Below are 5,576 nucleotides of genomic sequence, written 5' to 3'. Positions count from 1 at the left end.
ATGGATCCGAGTGTTTCGGCAGGGCCATCCAAGCCGCTGAGATCCCTCCCAACTTCAGATTGGCAGCAGGAGTAAGCAAGTTCACTGGTGAATCAAAGCCAGACACTTTGGTTGGACGATTACCGAGTGGCAGTACAGATAGGAGGAGGCAACGATGATGTAGCCATGAAACACCTAACCTTGATGCTGGAGGGTTTGGCCAGGGCCTGGTTGAATTAGTTGGCTCCTGGAAGCATTTGTTCTTGGGAAGATTTAGCTTGAGTGTTTCTCAAGATATTCAAAGGCACTTGCAAGCGTCCCGCTGGGCTGCTTGAGTTGCATCATTGTGTTCAAAACCCGAATAAAACTTTGAGGGATTACATACAGCAGTGGACTACTCTTCACCATACGATGGACAATGTTTCAGAGCATCAAGTTGTCTGTGCTTTCAAGAAAGGCGTTCGGTACAGAGAGCTCACATTGAAATTCGGTCGCTCCGGACCCTTGACTTTGAATCGGATGATGGAAATCGCCACTCGGTATGCGAATGGCGAAGAAGAGGACCGACTCAGAAATTGCAAAGGGAAAACAGTCGACCCAGAGGATGGAGGTGGAAATCCCAGTCGGAAATAGAAGCGTAAAGCTAAAGCCTCAGGTCAGGCAGAGGCCGCGGTGGTGAATACCCAAGGAAAGTTTAAGGAAAGCCCAAGGGGCAATGGACACCCAAGAAAGTCAAAGATCAGTCGGGACAGGACGTCCTAGATTTGCCATGTCACATCCACACGAAGAAGGATGAAGAGGGTAACTTCACCTAAGTTAAAAAATGACTCTGAGTGGAGAGCAATCCTCCCACTCGAGGGCTTAGCCACGAATCAGCTTCGCCTAAGTTAAAAACTACTTCAAGTGGAGAGCAATCCTCCCACTCAGGGGCTTAGCCGCGAATCAGCTTTGCCTAAGTTAAAAACGACTCCGCTTGGAGAGCAATCCTCCCACTCGGGGGCTTAGCCGTGAATCCGCTTTGCCTAAGTTAAAAACTACTATGAGTAGAGAGAAATCCTCCCACTCGGGGGGGCTTAGCCATGAATCAGCTTTGCTTAAGTTATAAACTACTCCGAATGGAGAGAAATCCTCCCACTCGGGGGCTTAGCCGCGAATCAGCTTCGCCTAAGTTCAAAAACGACTCCGAGTGGAGAGCAATCCTCCCACTCAGGGGCTTAGCCGCGAATCAGCTTCACCTAAGTTAAAAACGACTCTGAGTGGAGAGCAATCCTCCCACTCGGGGGCTTACCCACGAATCAGCTTCGCTTAAGTTAAAAAACGACTCCGAGTGCAGAGCAATCCTCCCACTCGGGGGCTTAGCCGTGGATTAGCTTTGCCTAAGTTAAAAAATGACCACGAGTGGAGAGCAATCCTCTCGCTCGGGGGCTTAGCCGCGAATCAGCTTCGCCTAAGTTAAAAAATTACTCCGGGTGGAGAGCAATCCTCCCACTCGGGGGCTTAGCCATGAATCGTCTTCACCTAAGTTAAAAAATGACTCTGAGTGGAGAGCAATCCTCCCACTCGGGGCTTAGCCGCGAATCAGCTTCACCTAAGTTAAAAGAGCATTCTGCAAACAGAAAGGCAATGATTGGATAAAACCACCAAGTTCAAATAGGACCGTCAAGTACGGAACCACAAAGAAAAAGTATTCAGACGTCATGCCTAAAGTAGTTTAATGATTACATAATCACTCGGCATTCCGAGGCAAATAGATCAAATGTTTTTGTTCACTCGGCAGGAGGAGAGCTCGCTGGTCCGAAGAAAGTGTCCAAGTCGATGCCATCAGGTGTGCGAGTGGACGCCTCGATGAAAGTCTCCATGAAGGATTGAAATTGGAGTTTTTCGTGTTCGCCACTTGGAGAGCCTTCAACTTCTCTTCTTTGGCGTCCTTGCAATGGACTCTGGCCAGTGAGAGGGCCACATCAGCTCCACAGCGAGCAGACGATTTCTTCCATGCCTGCACTCGACTTGGGATATCATTCAGCGCGTCATCAGAGACCCGAGGTCATTCTGGAGAGTGTCCTTTGGCCACAGCTCTTGATCAATCTTTGACAGCGCCACCTTCGGTCGAGCGATATAATCCAAGACGCTCTAGAGTCGAGCCTCGAGTCGCAGCATGTTCATGGCAGCTTCATCCTTGACTTTGTGGGGTCTAGGCCCGTGTCAATCCGCTCGGTCTCCTGTTCAATGTTCCTGCAGAATTCCGCGCAAAAAGGGAAAGCATGAGTCAGAAGCAGCATCGAGTGAGTCGACAAAGTAATATAATTCACTCGAGTGGGAAAGGTTACATTCGAGCATAATGTACAGTTTCTTCGCGAGACCTCCCAAGTAAGCCTCCAGGTCATCTCTCTTCCAAGCGAGCTGGTCCACTTTCTCCGTTAGGACGACCTTCTCCTCCTTTAGTTGGTCAGCTTCTATTTTCGCCTCCTCAACAGCAGCGAATGACCAAAAACTCCACTCGACACGGCCTGACCGACATGAGTGGAAGAAGACTACACAACAAATGAAAACACCCAGTGGGTGTACAGAGTCAAGGCGCAGACCCATGATAGATGCACATTAAAGGTTCCAAAACGCTCATCTACGGACATCTTGCGAGTAATGAAGCAGCAGTTTTTAGATAGAATATCCTAATAGATCAAGGTCCAAGGCGAAGACAAACCAATCGGAAATCAACTTACAATCGTACTTACTCGGACATTGGCTTGCAGCGCGGAACTGGCGTCGTATGCAGCCTTGCTCGACTTGTACACCACCTTCAGTCGATCCATCATCAGGCCATCTTGGATCATTTCTTCCTTAACAGATCCTATTTGATCCTCTGGGACATGATGCAGGGTGAACTGAGTCGGTGCTGGAGTCAATGACGCACCAGTTGGATTGGAAGTTGGAACACTTGACGCTGCAGGCTGAGCACTTGACAATGGGATAACAAAGGTTACGGGAGTCCACGATGAACCACCAAGATCTTGAGCCACAGGTTCAGTCAACGGGTGTGACGTCCGTCTTGAAGCCGCTCTCTTGGCAGGGTTCCGTGAGCTGGTTGAGCTCCCGCCTCTTCCTCATGTGTTCTTTGGAATTTTCTCCTTGTCGTCATCTGGGAGCTGAATAACATCCGTCGGCGCTGCAGTCACTCGACCATGAGATTCCAATCGACCACCAATACAGTTAACAAGGCATAAGCATTTTTGCAAAGGTCATACCTGCTCACAAAGTGGCCATGTCCGCAGTCTCCGCGTCAGCTTGCTCGTCATCAACATCCATATGGGACGCTCGAGAAGTGGCACCACTAGAAGTACAAGATCTCACTCGGTCAGAAACAAACAAAAGTCCACAACAACAATGAAGAGAAGAAAAGAAACACTTATGCCGAAGCAACAGGCACGGCAACTTTGATTCTGGGCAGAGCCTTCCGGTGCTTGGGAGGATCAACCTTTACCTGTTTGGCAACCTTCTCACTCGGCTCAGGAGTGGTCGTCCGGGCATGATCCTGGGTCTTCGCACTCGACCTCACAGCCTTGCCATGGTCAGCCGCAGGCTCTTGTGTCTGCTTGGATCGACGCTCGGAGTGTGGTGGTGACTCAACTTTGTCATCGTCATCAGAGTCATCACTGACGTCGTCACTGTTGTCGTATGCATACTCAAAGTCGCCACTGCCTTCGCTCTCCCCGTGGTGTGGCTCTCTGTTCGGCACTGGCGAGTACATATTTGTGAACGCCTGAAAGACACAGATTACACAGTTCAGTCATGTTCCTCTATAGGTGCATATTGAAAAGCAAAAAAAAGAAAAAAAAACACTCGACAAGATAGACCAGACCTCTCCGGGAAGATGTTCAGAGTGGAATGGCAAGATCCGCTTCGCCCCGCACGGGTTGTCTTTATTCCCAGTGATGCTCCAAAGCCACCGGGCCACCGTTTGCTCTCCGACCTCCTCCCGGCGGACACGAGTGGTGTCTTCTGGTCCTGAGTACATCCACATGGGGTCGTCGCCGGCCTACAAAGGCTGGATCCGTCGACTGAGAAACGTCTCCAGCAGATCCATGCCGGTCACTCCGCCCCGGATCAACTCCACAACTGCGTCAACCAAGATGGCCACCTCACCCTTCTCATGATCTTCTATAGTCAGCGAGCGAGGGGCATGGAGCCTCTCTAAAGAAAAAGGAGGAAGACCAGTAGACTGACCAGTAGTTAGGATGTCTTTGCAATAGAACCAGGTCGACTGCCACCCTCGAACAGATTCAGGAAAAACCGTGGCAGGAAAAGAACTCCTACCCCTCATATGGATTCCTAACCCCTCCCACCCTCCCCGCACATGTGGATCACGTGCGTCCTTTCGTCGGTCGGATTTGCTTTCTTTACCGACTGAGATCGGCAGGTGAAAATGTGTTTGAATAGTCCCTAGTGCGGTCGACACCCTAGGAAATTCTTACACAAGAAACATAGGCAGAAAGATAGGAGATGGTGTTGGGAGGAAAATAATGGATCTGGGCACCGAAGAAGTTCAGAAAACCTCGAAAGAATGGGTGAGGAGGCTAAGAGAAACCTCGGTCGACGTGTGTTGTGGGAAGAACGCGCTCACCGTCCCGAGGCGCGGGCTCGATCTCCGCCTATGGCAACCTCCAAGACCCCTCCGCAAGCAGGTCATCAGAGGTGAGGTTTTCCAAATCTTCCCCTGAGACGGTGGAGGGGATCCAATCCCCCTGGATCCAACCAGGTGGAAGAGCAAATAGCGATGTCGACCCCTTTGCCACCTTCTTGCCCTTCACCTTCTTCTTTGCACGCTCCATAGCCGCGGTCTTGTCCTTCGCCATTGATGCGGAGCTCGAGAGGAAGAGTCTAGGGGGCGTGGTGCTTGGGGGAGACGAGGCGGAGAAGAAGAGGAGAAAGGAAGAAAATGGCTGGCACTGTTCAGGGCAGCAGCTGCGTCGCCTTAAATGGATATGCCGCCAAATGGCTGCCGTGCGGGCCCGCGCGATCTTATCGCATCCCGCAACAGGCGCTCCCCCTACACGTGGCGAAAAAGGCAGCGTGATGATCGACGCGTCCCTCTCAACCTGCCCCGCTTGCTGCGCCACTCCTCGACCTGCACGCTTCTCCGAAATTTGAATCCCGCGAATCTGGACGTGGAAAATCAGTCGATCGCATGAAGATACCCAAACCCAATCTGCTCGGAACTATGCTGCAAAAGTTCACTCAGAAATTCCAGAACTCAGAATCGATCAAGGCAACTAACGAAGGATTAAATATCAAGCTTGCTGACATGGGCTCCTGAGAAAGTGTCTCCGGGACATTCAGTCGGACCAAAAATAGCAGCAACCCTTCTTCACTCGACCCTCGATCCATTCGGGGGCTAATGACGGTGACACGTACCTAGGGTAGGGTCCTAGGCTATATGCCCTTCCCAAGGACAAGACACAAGAAGCCAAGACCTATAAAATTAAAAGGAAGATACCGACAGGAATCCTCAAAAAGTGCAATCCACTCGACAAGCGATTCCACTCAGATACCCTAATTCCACTCGACCGGTGTTATTTCACTCGGAAGACAGAAGACCTAGA

The 5,576-nt window shown here is 50.8% G+C and overlaps 1 long non-coding RNA gene across 1 annotated transcript; it reads right to left on the bottom strand.

Moving 5' to 3' along the window:
• Positions 1-1,744: 1,744 nt before the first annotated feature.
• LOC123042417 (uncharacterized) lies at positions 1,745-4,246 on the bottom strand. Its single transcript, XR_006418785.1, has 6 exons — positions 3,836-4,246; positions 3,458-3,736; positions 3,222-3,307; positions 2,712-3,142; positions 2,307-2,510; positions 1,745-2,211 (listed from the first exon to the last, which is right to left on the bottom strand). It is a non-coding gene; the product is annotated as an uncharacterized lncRNA (long non-coding RNA).
• Positions 4,247-5,576: the final 1,330 nt, after the last annotated feature.

The sequence above is a fragment of the Triticum aestivum genome, chromosome 2B (genome assembly GCF_018294505.1).
Source record: "Triticum aestivum cultivar Chinese Spring chromosome 2B, IWGSC CS RefSeq v2.1, whole genome shotgun sequence".
In the NCBI taxonomy this organism is placed as follows: Eukaryota; Viridiplantae; Streptophyta; class Magnoliopsida; order Poales; family Poaceae; genus Triticum; species Triticum aestivum.
The sequence above is the reverse complement of the archived record's forward strand: the minus strand, read 5'-3'. Positions and strand labels throughout refer to the sequence as shown.